The following is a 12,574-nucleotide window of genomic DNA, read 5'->3' on the forward strand; positions in this document are numbered from 1 at the left end:
GTGCATCTTGAGAAGTGCACTGACTACCTGGCCGGTAAGCAAAATAGGACCTCCATCCGCTCAAGGCCACCGATGAGACGTAATGCACCACTGGAGCTGGTGCATACCGATTTGTGTCAAGTGGACACGAAGTCACATGTCGGATCGCAGTACTTCGTGACTTTCATAGATGACCACAGCCGAAAGTGGTGGGCCACACCATTGAAGACGAAGGATCAGGTGTTATCCGTCTTCAAGGAGCTCCACGCAAGAGTGGAAAGAGAAACCGGCTGGAAGCTGAAGGCGGTTCGAGCCAGATGCCCTTTTGGAATCTCGAGGCGTATACTGGGGGCAGTTTGAGGAGTATTGCCGCTCGAAGGGCATTCGGCTCGAATTTACCGTGCCGAAGATGCTAGAACTAAACGGGCTGGCTGAGAGGATGAATCAGACCATAATGGAGAGGGTCCGGAGTATGCTAGCACATGTTAAGCTACCCAAGACGTTTTGGGTTGAGGCACGCCATGGCGACAACGACGTATGTGATAAACAGATCACCCTCAATGCCCTTGGACAGAGACACGCCGTAGAGAGTGTTGACCGGTAAGGAAGTGTCTTACCGGCATCTGAAGGTGTTTGGGTGTCTCGCTTACGTGCATGTTGCAAAGGACCGGAGATCAAAATTGGATCCAAAGTCCTGGCCTTGCATATTCCTCGGATACGGCGATGATGAGTTCGGCTACCGAGTGTGGGATCTGGTCGACAAGAAGGTTTTCCGGAGTCGAGATATTATCTTCATGGAGGACAAGACCCTTGCCGACTAGGAGTCGGAGAAGAAGATAATGAACTCTGAGTTGACCGGTAAGATTCGGTTCGATGAGATTCGGACCTAACCGGCTATGAGCCGGTTGACACTCGAAGAACCGGCCGGTTACGGTGAGGATACCGAACCGGCAGAAGAAGAAGAAGAGGAAGCTGAAACTGGAACCGACCAAGACCCCGAATCGGATTCGGATGAAGAACAAACATAGGAGTTGGTTGCCGAAAGCCAAAGACGGAGATATCCTCTCAGAGAGAGAAGTGCCCCCCGGAGATTTCCGGATGCAGAGCGTGTGTTGCTAACCGATGAGGGGGAGCCGGAAAGCTTCGAAGAAGCAAAGGAGGACACCCATAGCCACAAGTGGTTAAGTGTCATGCAGGACGAGATGGATTCCCTGCATGAGAACCACACGTATGAACTAGTGGAGTTGCCGAAAGGAAAACGAGCACTCCGGAATAAGTGGGTGTACAAGCTGAAACCAGGAGATGTCGGTAACCCCCCGGGATACAAAGCCAGGATCGTGGTGAAGGGGTTCCAACAGAAGAAGGGTGTGGACTTCGACGAGATATTTTCCTCGGTACTAAAGATGACTTCCATCCGGACGGTGCTAAGCATAGCGGCAAGCATGAACCTCGAGGTAGAGCAGCTAGACGTGAAGACGGCGTTCCTCCACGGCGACCTCGAAGAGGAGATCTACATGCAGCAACCGGAGGGATTTGTGAAGAAAGGGAAGGAGCACCTGGTTTGCCGGTTGAAGAAGAGCCTCTATGGTTTGAAGCAAGGTCCCCGGGAATGGTACCGGAAGTTCGACTCCTTCATGACCGATCAAGGGTACCACAAGATGCAGACCGATCACTGCGTATTTGTGAAGAAGTTCGAAGGTGGAAACTTCCAGATCGTCCTTTTGTACGTGGACGACATGTTGATCGTCGGACGAGACCATGTCAAGATACAGATGCTGAAGAAGGCTTTGAACCAAACCTTCTCAATGAAAGACTTGGGTCCAACAAGACAGATACTGGGGATGCATATCATCCGAGACCGGTGTCGCGTTACTATGCGCGTGCGTGGAGAAACGAGGTAGGACCACCGGGGTCTTGAACCGATGAGCAGGTGATAGAAGGGGAAAGAGAAGGAGAGAGAGACCCGGTCACGTATGAGCAAAGAAACACAGGGGCACGGCCCGTCAACGCAAAAGACGCGAATGGACACAGAGACAGGGAGACATCAGTGTCTGTATATTAACGAATAACAAATACAAAACAGAGCACGCGAGCGGCTACAACCGAGCAGGCCGGCGAACAGATGTCAATGCCTGCTCGTCTGCGCACGAAAGGAGAAAAGGGTGGAAGAGCTGCCCGAAGCACACGGGCATTCCTCGAAGTAGCGCGAGCCTCCCGAAACCCTGCAGAGAAGAGTGATGGAGAACGAACAGAGTAGAAGCGTTCGGTTCCGGTCCGGCAGCACTTCGTCATCCTTAATGCGCGATACTTTCTCCCTGCATCTCCCTCTCCTTTATAGCTTCAAGAAGGGAGCCGTCTCCCTGATTTACTCCCCACCTACCGAATCTAACTACCCGGATATGCCTTTGTACTTAATCCCCTAGTATATACATTAAGGGCGCGCACACGTGAAGAGCCGGTTCAAGCGCGCTATGCACCGATTGCGCCAAGGGACGGTTTTCTTCACGACATCCGCCCCCACCTAACCGCGCATCCACCGGTATGCGCCAAAATTGGGTTCTGGTTGGAGAAAACCAGCCCGGGTTCCGTTTCTTCGTCCATCGGATCGTCCTCCGTTTTGGACTGTTCACCTTCGCTGTCCAGGCCTCCTAGATCTGGTTCGTCGGCGTGGCGCTTCTTGAACGCTTTGATCCGCTTCCCTGCTACCGGCATCGCCATCCTCATACCGTCGAGTTCCGCCAGGTGATACGTCTCGTTGTCGTTGGCGCTCGTTACCACGTAAGGCCCGAACCACCGCTTCGCAAACTTCCGCGTTGCTCGGCGCTGGTTGTCGAGGCTGTTGTCGTAGACTAGTACCCAGTCGCCTTCCTCGATTTTCTTTGGCCAGAGCCGGCGCGTTCGGTCGAACCGGGCTTTGTTCTTTATCCTCGTCGTCCGAAGTCTCTCCGCCGCTCGTTCCACGTCCTCTAGCCTCCACTCGAGCTGCCGTATATGCGCCGCTAACAGTTCTTCCCAACCCATCTCGTCTCTCCAGTCGACTGTCGCCCAAGAGGAGATCGCCCGTTCCATCGGCATGATCGGCTTTTGTCCAAACATGAGCTCTGACGGCATGAACCCGGTTACCGAACTGTGCGTTGTCCGGTCCGCCCACAAGGCATAGGGTAACAGTCGTGGCCAGTTCCCGACCTGTCCTTCGCACGCCCGGACTAGCGCTTTGACGATTGGCCCGTGCCCGCGCTCCACCTTCCCATTCGCCTCCGGATTGTACGCCGTGGTGAGCGAGAGCTTGACCCCTAACCGGTCGAACAGCTCCTCGGCCTCTTCGGCGTCCAACTCCCCTCGGTCAGCCACGATCTTCCCGACGCACCCGTATCGGCATATCACGTCCTCGATCAAGAACCGACACACGGCCACGGTCGTTTTGTTCTGCAGGGCTCGGCCTTCCACCTGGTTCGTCAGGTCCGCCTGGGCCAATACCAGATATCGCATCTGCCCTACGCCCATCGGCATCGTCACTAGATCTACCATCCATTTGAAGTGGAAGGCCGGAGGGTATGTAGGGTGAAGCTCATCCCGATGTCGGACTATGGAGTGCATCTGACAGCTCTCACAAGTTGTCACGAACCGATGCACGTCCCGGTACAGTCCCGGCCACCAGTACTTCCCCTTTAGTTTCTCGAACGTGGCCCATGTTCCACAGTGTCCAGCCTAGGGGCTGTCGTGGTAGGCCTTCAGCAGCTCCTCCTGTTCTTCCTTCATCGCCACCACTCGGAGCGGGATGTCGTTTCTCTTCTTCGGGTGCTTCCACAAGTATCCACCTCGGAGAAAGAATCGGTACGCTTTCTTCCGGATCCGGTTGGCCTCGTCCTTTGTCCATGACGCGTCCGGCGTCATTGTCCTTAAGAAACCTGCAATCTGCAGCCACTCCCCGTTGTACTTGCTCTCGTCGAAATCGTTAAGCGCCGGAGTGCTCCCTCCCTCATTTGTTACGTAAGCCGCCTCGAAAAAGTCTATGCCGACTTCCTCGTCCTCCGAAACCATGCCACCCTCGTCGTTGAATCGCGCCCTCAAAAGCATGTGTTGTTCTCTGACCGGACAAGGCCTAACACAAGGTGTCACGAAGACACTTCACCAAAGGGTGATTACGGCATAGGATTATGACTCAACGATTACACCGACTTAAGTAGGTTACACGATTAGAGCGCTTTTGTTAATTACACGCGTAAGATATAACAGTAATTACAGAACGGAAATCAACACAGAAGTATAAACACCATACGCTCTATTAATTATCCGCTGCGATTACAATGGGGTTCGGGCCTTTAAATAGGTTTCCGGCCCGTAGTACAAAACGGTGCCTATCGCACCTATTCGGGATCCGTCCGGATCTGGAACGGCATACCGTTTCCAATCCGTCCGTCCACACTATGCTTATTTACAACCATACTTAATTAATTCCTTCACTCCGTATTTTGGACTCCTTGCCGGCCGGTAACACATGGCACGCCCGTGGGACAGTACCTTGTACGTCGAACCCTTCTCGGCCCCTTCATTGTTCACCCAAATTGTCCAAAATACTTTGTTCCAGAGTTTCCAATTGTTCTTCCGGTTGTGGTTGTTGCGGATGTGCTTGCTGCTGCTGTTGTGGTTGCGGTTGAGACTGAGACTGCTCCGGCTGCTCTATAGGCGGCTGCTCCGTTTGTTTCTCTGACTCCGGCATCCCCGTTTGACTGCTTCCGGTCCGGTCTCCTTCCAGTAACGGTTCCTCATCACTGAGGTTGACCGTAACCGGTTCTCGTGCTTTCTCTTCCCGGATCCGGGACCTCTCGTAGCTTTCAAACTGGATCTGCGCCTCCAGCCTGTCGTCGTCTAGCTGAGCTACAAGTTGCCAGACTTGCCCTAGTTGGTCCTCTGCCAAGGCTTGAAAGTCTTCGGCCAGCTCATCTCTTATGCCGGTGAAGTCTTCGGAAGTCAGCATATAGCAATCATCTCCCTCCTTCCGCCGGTTCTCTACGTCGGCCCGGAGCAATTGGAGTTCCGCCGCGTTCGTGGCCCACTTGGTCCACCATTTGACGGAACCGTTGTCAATCAAGCTCTTGGTCTGGTTCAACCAGGCCCGCATGATATCCTGGATGCGACTTGCTCCCATTTGCGCTCTACTTTCCACAACTTGTCGTTCCTCCTTCAACTGCTTGATGAGATTAGCCGTATCCTCCGCCTGCTCTCTGTAGCACGTCAGTTGCCCTTGATATGTTGTTTGCAGCCTCTGCAGTACCTCCGCCGCTCTTTCTTTTTCCGCCTGCTGTTGCCTGAGGAGCTCTGTCCGAACCTTCTTCGCCTCTTCCAACCGTCTTCTGGTTTCCACTTGTTCATTAGCGTATGCCGTTGCGGTCCGATCAACTGCTTGCCGGAGCTCATCCGTCCATTCCTTGTGCTCCGTTTGCAACCGTTTATACTCCCGGTGCAAGTGCTCAAATTCCTCCGTTTTTTGTTTGAGCTTGCCGTTGATCTGGCGATGGTTCCGGTCCTCCCGGTCCTTTAGCTGCCGGAGTTCCTCTTTCAGGCGCTCTACTTCTGTTTCGGCGTTTCTCTGGAGCTTGTCCTTCTCTTGCAGCATTTTCTCCTTCTCCTCCTTGAGCCGGTCGTACGCTTGGTGGCCTTTTCGTAAGCTCTCCTCGGCCCGGCGTAGATTCTCAGCAGTCTTTTTAAGTTCTGCCTCCGCTGCCGTCTTCAACTCTCTTTCGCGGCTCCTCAGCGCTTCTTGGGCAGCTAGCTCATCCTTTAAGTCCGCAAGCTCTTGGGCTTGTGCCGCATTTCTCTCCGGAACGGTTTCCGTTGCCGGGGTCTGATTGCTATGTACAGGTTGATCTGACGCTTTATTCTGTACATTGCCCGGAGTCACCGGTGCTTGGACTTGTGTTGTCAAAGCCAATTGAGCCATTTCCCTTGTGACCCTGTCCAAGTCTTGTTCAAGGCTCCGGATTCTGGACCGGGCCATCTCTAGATCTACGATTGTGACGAGCAACCGTTCGTGGTGCGCTCTTTCCTCCGCCTCTATGTACTCGACCGCTCCGGCGATCTGCTCGCCTACCCACCGTAGCCACATGCTACTAGTGCCTTGCTGTTGTACTGGTCGGGTCGGCTCGTTCACTGTGGAATTGTCTGGCCTGAGTGCCTGTATCTGCCGTTCTGGTTCTACTCCTTGGCCGCTGTGTGCGCTGGCTGGGCTCGCCGGCTGTTGAGTTCCGGTTCTCGCCGTCTCCGGAGCCGTTGGAATGACTTCTTGTATAGAAGTCGACAAGGCCGGTTCTATACGCACCGGTTCCGGTTCCTCCCTTGTGGTTTGCTCAGGTTGAGTTGGGGGCGTTTCTTCCTTTTGCGGGTCCGAACGCTCCCCCGATGTCCCGGCGGTCCTACTTCTTGACCGTCGTTGGAGGTGCTCTATTGGCTCCTCCGTTTCCTCTTCCTGGGTAACGGCATGTATCTGTGCCGTCAAGGGTTCCGGTTCCTTCTGTCCCGGTCGCCGTATGGTTATCTTAACGGGTAGGACCGGTGACACCTCCTCCGGTTCTGGGAGCCGTTTCTTCCCTTTCGTCGCCTTCGACGCCAGCAGCTGTTGTCGTTTGGACGCGGCCTTCAAGGTGCTTCCTTTCGATAATCTTGGCCGCTTCTTTGGCTGAACGGTCTCGACCAGCGGCACGAGCAATGTTATCCACTGAGCTACGGCATGCCACAGCTTCCGGCCCTCCTTGCCGTCCTTTCCTCGTACCATGTCGATTGTCGCGCACAAACCGTCTGCAATCAACACAGGCCAGTCCACCTTGATCCCTTCATAGGTGGCTATGATCATCCCTGCCCGATTTTTTGGCATGACAGGGGGTCGGGGGTACACGTGGCCGTACTCATGGAGCACTCGAGCTATCTCCCTGAATAGCGGATCTTCGCCGCCCTGCGTTCGATAGCCTTTGCCGGCTAGAGAGTACTCACCGAAATATCGGATGAGTTGCTCCGAGGTTGGGTTATCGATCTGAAAAATACCTCCCTCCGGAAGGCCTGTTAGCGCACGGATCGCTTCCTCGGTGATGACTTCTGTGTCGAGCTCCTTGATGACCCGGTCGGCTTCTTTGTGCGGTGGTGCCTCCATGATGGTCAAGAACCCATCCAGTCCGTGTTGCCTGAGCCATTTCCTGGCCGCTTCCGACAGCGTTTGTGGGTCCATGTGTCAGGAACTCTATTAAGGCAGAGAAGGAATTAGTACTAAAAGAAGGATTAGTACTATTGTTGGGGAATAGTACTAAGACAGAGAAGGATTAGTACTATGAGAGGTGTCGAACTTTGAGAGAAGGAATGAGTGAGTGAGAGAGAGAGAGAGAGAGAGAGAGAGAGAGAGAATGATGATGCGAAAGATATATGTATTATATGACGGAAGATATACAACAGTAGTTAGAAGGCTTAAGACTGGCGTTGAACCGATTTGGTTCGAACTAATGCCTTGCGCCTCCTTTTATAGTGTCTTCAGGAATACTCCTGAAGTTTCTAGAATGTTCCAGAGAAATCTGGAATATACATCAATTTCCTAATAAAACCTAAATGAAAATAATATCCTTCAAATTACAACTCATAACCTAATGGTAAAGTCTCGACCCGTGTAACAAAAGGTTATGGGTTCGAGTCTAGTTATGACACTATCCCCCCTTTAAAACGACGAGTTTCACGAGTCGTTTTGGATTGAGGACCCGGTTTCTCGGGATATCGTCGATGGAAGTCTTCTAGAAGAGCACGAGCATTGGTCACATTCTCGATCGGTTCCCAAGTACGCTCGCTGGGACTATATCCTAGCCAATCGACTAGATAGTAGAGCTTGTTGCGAACAATCTTGGAATCGAGGATGGCAGCGACCTCATACTCAGGTCCATCTTCGAGCTCGATAGGAGGTGGAGGTTGTATAGTACGTCCTGGGATAGTGCTCTCGTGATAGGGTTCGAGGAGAGAACTATGAAACACCGGGTGTATCCGAAGTTGCGGAGGTAGCTCGAGACGAAAAGCGACATCATTAATCTTCCCGATAATACGGAAAGGACCTAATCGTCGATAATCCAACTTCTCACATGGGCGAGTAGTCTTGATGTGTCGTCGTAGCAGCCACACCCGATCTCCAACGTTAAAACTGGATGGAAGTCGATGACGATCTGCGTAGTCCTTGTGTGATTGTTGAGCTTGCTGGAGTTGAGTAGATAAATCCGCTTGTATCTTGCGTAACCGCTCCAAACGATCCTCCGCGTAAGGATTTGTGGACACTTCTGGGGTTTCAAGGACACACCACCGGGGATGATATCCCGTATAAGCGTAGAATGGCGTGACTTTAGTCGATGCGTGGATAGCGTTATTATAGGCAAATTCGGCGAACGGAAGAATATCTGCCCAGTCATTCTGATGATAGTTGAGAAAGCACCGCAGATACTGCTCCAGTGTTTGATTTGTTCGTTCGGCTTGACCGTCGGTTTGTGGGTGGTAGCCGGAGGAGAGGTTACAAGTGACCTTCAGCATTTTAAAAAGGTGCTTCCAGAATTTTGACACAAACTGGGGTCCACGATCGCTGATGATATTATCAGGGAGTCCATGATGCCGACATACTTCCCGCATGACAATTTCGGCGGTGTCTTCACTAGATATTTCTTTAGTACATGGTAAGAAATGAGCCATCTTCGTATATCGATCCACCACTGTGAGAATCGCACTGAATCCCTTAGAGACTGGAAGATCTGTAATGAAGTCAAGAGCAATGGATTGCCATGGCTTGCTTGGAATTGGTAATGGTTCTAATAAACCATATGGATGATGTCTTGGCATTTTCGCTCTGCAGCATGTATCGCAAGTCCGAACAAAATCTTCGACAAATTGTCGCATACGGGGCCACCAGAATGATCGTTGTACTAAATCTAATGTTTTAGTACTACCAAAATGTCCTGCTGTATATGTGTCATGGCAGTTTTGTACTACTCGAAGGCGGCAAGAACCATTAGGAACATACAAAAGTTCTTTAAAGAAGAGTAATCCATCACAGTATTTGAATTGCCGATAATCCGTACCTGGTGATTGTGATTGTGAACATGACGCTCGAGAGGGGTCAATTTGTGCTAGTATAGCTTGGGCGAAAGCGTCAGTCTTCAAGTCCTCACGTATAGTATTGGTAATGTCGGAATCCACGGGCATGTCAAAGATCTGTGCTGCTTGCAGTCGTGCTGGACCCAAGATTACTTGCTTCTGGTTATCGAAAGCTGGCTCACCGGGACGTGGTGTTAGATACGAACGCCGTGATAATGCATCTGCCTTCCCTTGGTGCTTCCCCGGACGATATGTAATTTTGAAGTCGAAGCGTGTGAGGAAATGGGCCCACCGAGCTTGACGTCGATTCAGTACACGAGCATCTTGAAAGTAGGCAAGGTTCTTGTGGTCACTGAATACAGTGACCTGATGAGGAGATCCCTCCAGGAAATGCCTCCATTGCATAAAAGAATCAACTATTGCTAATAGCTCTTTATCATGAATTTCGTAGTTGATTTCGGCGGCGTCAAACTTACGGGAGTGGAAAGCCACAGGATGTAGCTTCTCGTCGTTACCCTGTTGTGACAGAATGCTCCCCAATGCGAAATCCGATGCATCAGCTTCGATAATGAATGGTTTTTCCGGATCCACATGACCTAAAATTGGAGCTGATGTAAACGCCTTCTTAAGACTCTCGAAAGCCATGTCCGTCTCTTTAGACCAAATGAATGATTGTCCCTTCCTGGTGAGCTGTGTGAGAGGCAGCACAATTTTTGAGTAATTTTGTATGAACTTCCGGTAGAAATTTGCAAAGCCTAGGAAGCATTGCACATCCCGCACCGAACGCGGAGTGTGCCATTCTATCACCGTTTTGACCTTGGCTGGGTCCATAGATATGCCTTCTGAGGAGATGACATAGCCGAGAAACTCCACTTGGTTGCACCCGAAACTACATTTCTCTAACTTTGCATACAGACCATGTTCTCGAAGTCGTTTTAGTACTAATAGTACATGAGAATCATGTTCTTCTTGGGTCTTTGAATAAACCAGTAGATCATCCAAATAGATGATCAAAAAATCATCCAAGAGGTCTCGAAATATATCATTCGCCATGTGCTGGAAGACTGCCGGCGCATTAGTGAGTCCGAACGGCATGACCGTATACTCGAAGTGCCCATATCTGGTGCGAAACGCGGTCTTCCATTCATCTCCTGGTCGGATCCGTACGAGGTTATAGGCTCCTCGTAAGTCGATCTTCGTGAAGAACCTGGCACCGTTGATCCGTTCTAAAAGACTTGAGATAAGGGGAAGAGCATACCTATTTCTTACTGTGACCTTATTCAAGCCACGGTAATCTACAACGAGTCGAAGCGAGCCATCTTTTTTCTTGACGAAGAAAATGGGTGCGCCGGCTGGAGATTTCGAATGCCGAATGAAACCGTTCTCCAAATTCTCCTCTATATAGGCTCGAAGGACTTCTAGCTCGGTTGGTGACAAATTGTAGATCGGCCCCCATGGCGGCTCTTTTCCCGGTTGTAAGTCGATGGCGCAGTCGTACGGCCGATGATGAGGAAGTGTGTTGGCTTGTACTTTATCGAACACATCAGCATACTTACGATACTTCTCGGGAAGTTGAACGGTGGACTCCTCTTTGGTGGTGCTGGAGGGTTGTACTGATATTGCAAAGAGAAACATTTCCTCCTTGCGCCCTTCCTCACGCAACTGACGTAGCGAAATGGTTGCAACCTTCTGGGTAGATCCTTGGGTTTGTCGCAACCGGATTTCCCTTGTCCTCCAATCTATGTCTGGGTCATGTAACTCGAACCATGGTAATCCTAAAACTATGGGATGTTCTGGAATACTAATAATATTAAATGATACTACACATGTTAAGTTATCTAGGACAATATTAACGGGTTCCGACTCTTCTATGATATTACCAGAAGCAATGGGACGACCATCAATGACTACTACTGAGGCTGGACATGGGAGCTTTCTTAGAGATATCTGATGAGCTCGGGCAAAATTCCTATCCATGAAGCAAGAATTAGCTCCGGAATCTAGAAGGGCTAAGGTATGTACTGGAGGGGTACTTTTAGTACTAACTGCTACTTGGACTACGAACACATCACTAACTTGCTTAGAGGGAATGGAACCACTAATGGGCTGCACAGATCTAGGGCTGTCCAACCAAACGGCTCCTATTTTGGCTGGACTTAGTCGTTTAACTCTTCTTCTAATTGGCTAAGGACATCAAATTTGTTTGCGAGATTCGGACTATTAGTACTATTAGGACTATTATGACTATGAGGATTATCAGAGATTCCTACTGACATAGACTCGGGTTTAGTATAGTCAGAACTAACAATGACTTGGTTTACCTGCCTTCTTGGTCTGTGGGGACAGTTTATCGCGATATGCCCTGGTCCACCGCAATAAAGGCATAATCGGTTTGTTCGGCGTCGTTGCTTTTCCTCCTCCGATAGCGGCCCACGACGACGTGTAGTGTCAATTTCCATTGGAGTTGGAGTACTTACTGGAGGCGCATTATGTGACTCCCTTTGAAAAGGTTTCGCTACCATTGAGGCATAGGTAGGCTCGGATCTTGCCCTCGGCATCTGAAATTGTCGTTCCGAACGTCGCTCGAAGAGGCGGTTGTCACATCTGACCGCTCGACTGATTGCTTCTGTTAATGATTTTGGCTCTTCAGGGAAAGTCAAGAGTAAATCCTTGACATCGTTGCGTAGACCATAGCGGAACTGCTCCATCAATGCTTGATCATCCCAGGGGATATCGGCGGCGAGTAGGCGGAAATCTGCAGCATATGCGGAGGCTGGACGGTCACCTTGGCGTAATCGCCGGATTTTGTTGATTGCAGTCCTTATGCTGTCAGTATCTCCAAAACATGCTTTAAACTCACTTATGAATTCTTCAAAATTATTTAGTACTGGAGATTCCTTTTCTAGTAGCGGTGCGAACCATGCTAATGCTGAGCCAGTTAACAACGTGCCTACTAAACCCACTCGTGATGCATCGGTGGGATATCGGGACGGATGCATTTGAATAACTAACCGTACCTGGTTAAGAAACCCTCTAAACTGCGATCGCGTTCCATCGAACTTCGTGGGAAGGCCAATCTTGGGTTCTTTATGAATCCCTTGTGCTCCGTGCCCTTGTTGTTGCATTGCTACGATGGTTGCTTCGAGTTGTTGCACGCGTAACGCAAGTTCCCCATGCTGTTGTTGTGTTTGCTGCTTTTCTAAGGAAATTTGCTGAAGATCCCCCAACAAGCGTTGATTTTCTTGTTCCAAAGCATGAAACTTCTCTTTCAAGCATTGAAATTCCGAGAAAACGGATTGATACTCTTCAGCGCTAACGGTGGCCATGGGATGAAGGAAAAGGGAAATAAGAGACTAGTAGGAAAGGAGAGAGACAGAAGGAAGAGGGAGACTAGTAGGAGGCAAATCGGTTCAAACTGTCAGGAACTCTATTAAGGCAGAGAAGGAATTAGTACTAAAAGAAGGATTAGTACTATTGTTGGGGAATAGTA

The sequence above is a fragment of the Azolla caroliniana genome, unplaced genomic scaffold, assembly GCF_043228905.1.
Source record: "Azolla caroliniana isolate FFs.n. ecotype wild unplaced genomic scaffold, voAzoCaro1.0.p SCAF_7, whole genome shotgun sequence".
NCBI lineage: Eukaryota > Viridiplantae > Streptophyta > Polypodiopsida > Salviniales > Salviniaceae > Azolla > Azolla caroliniana.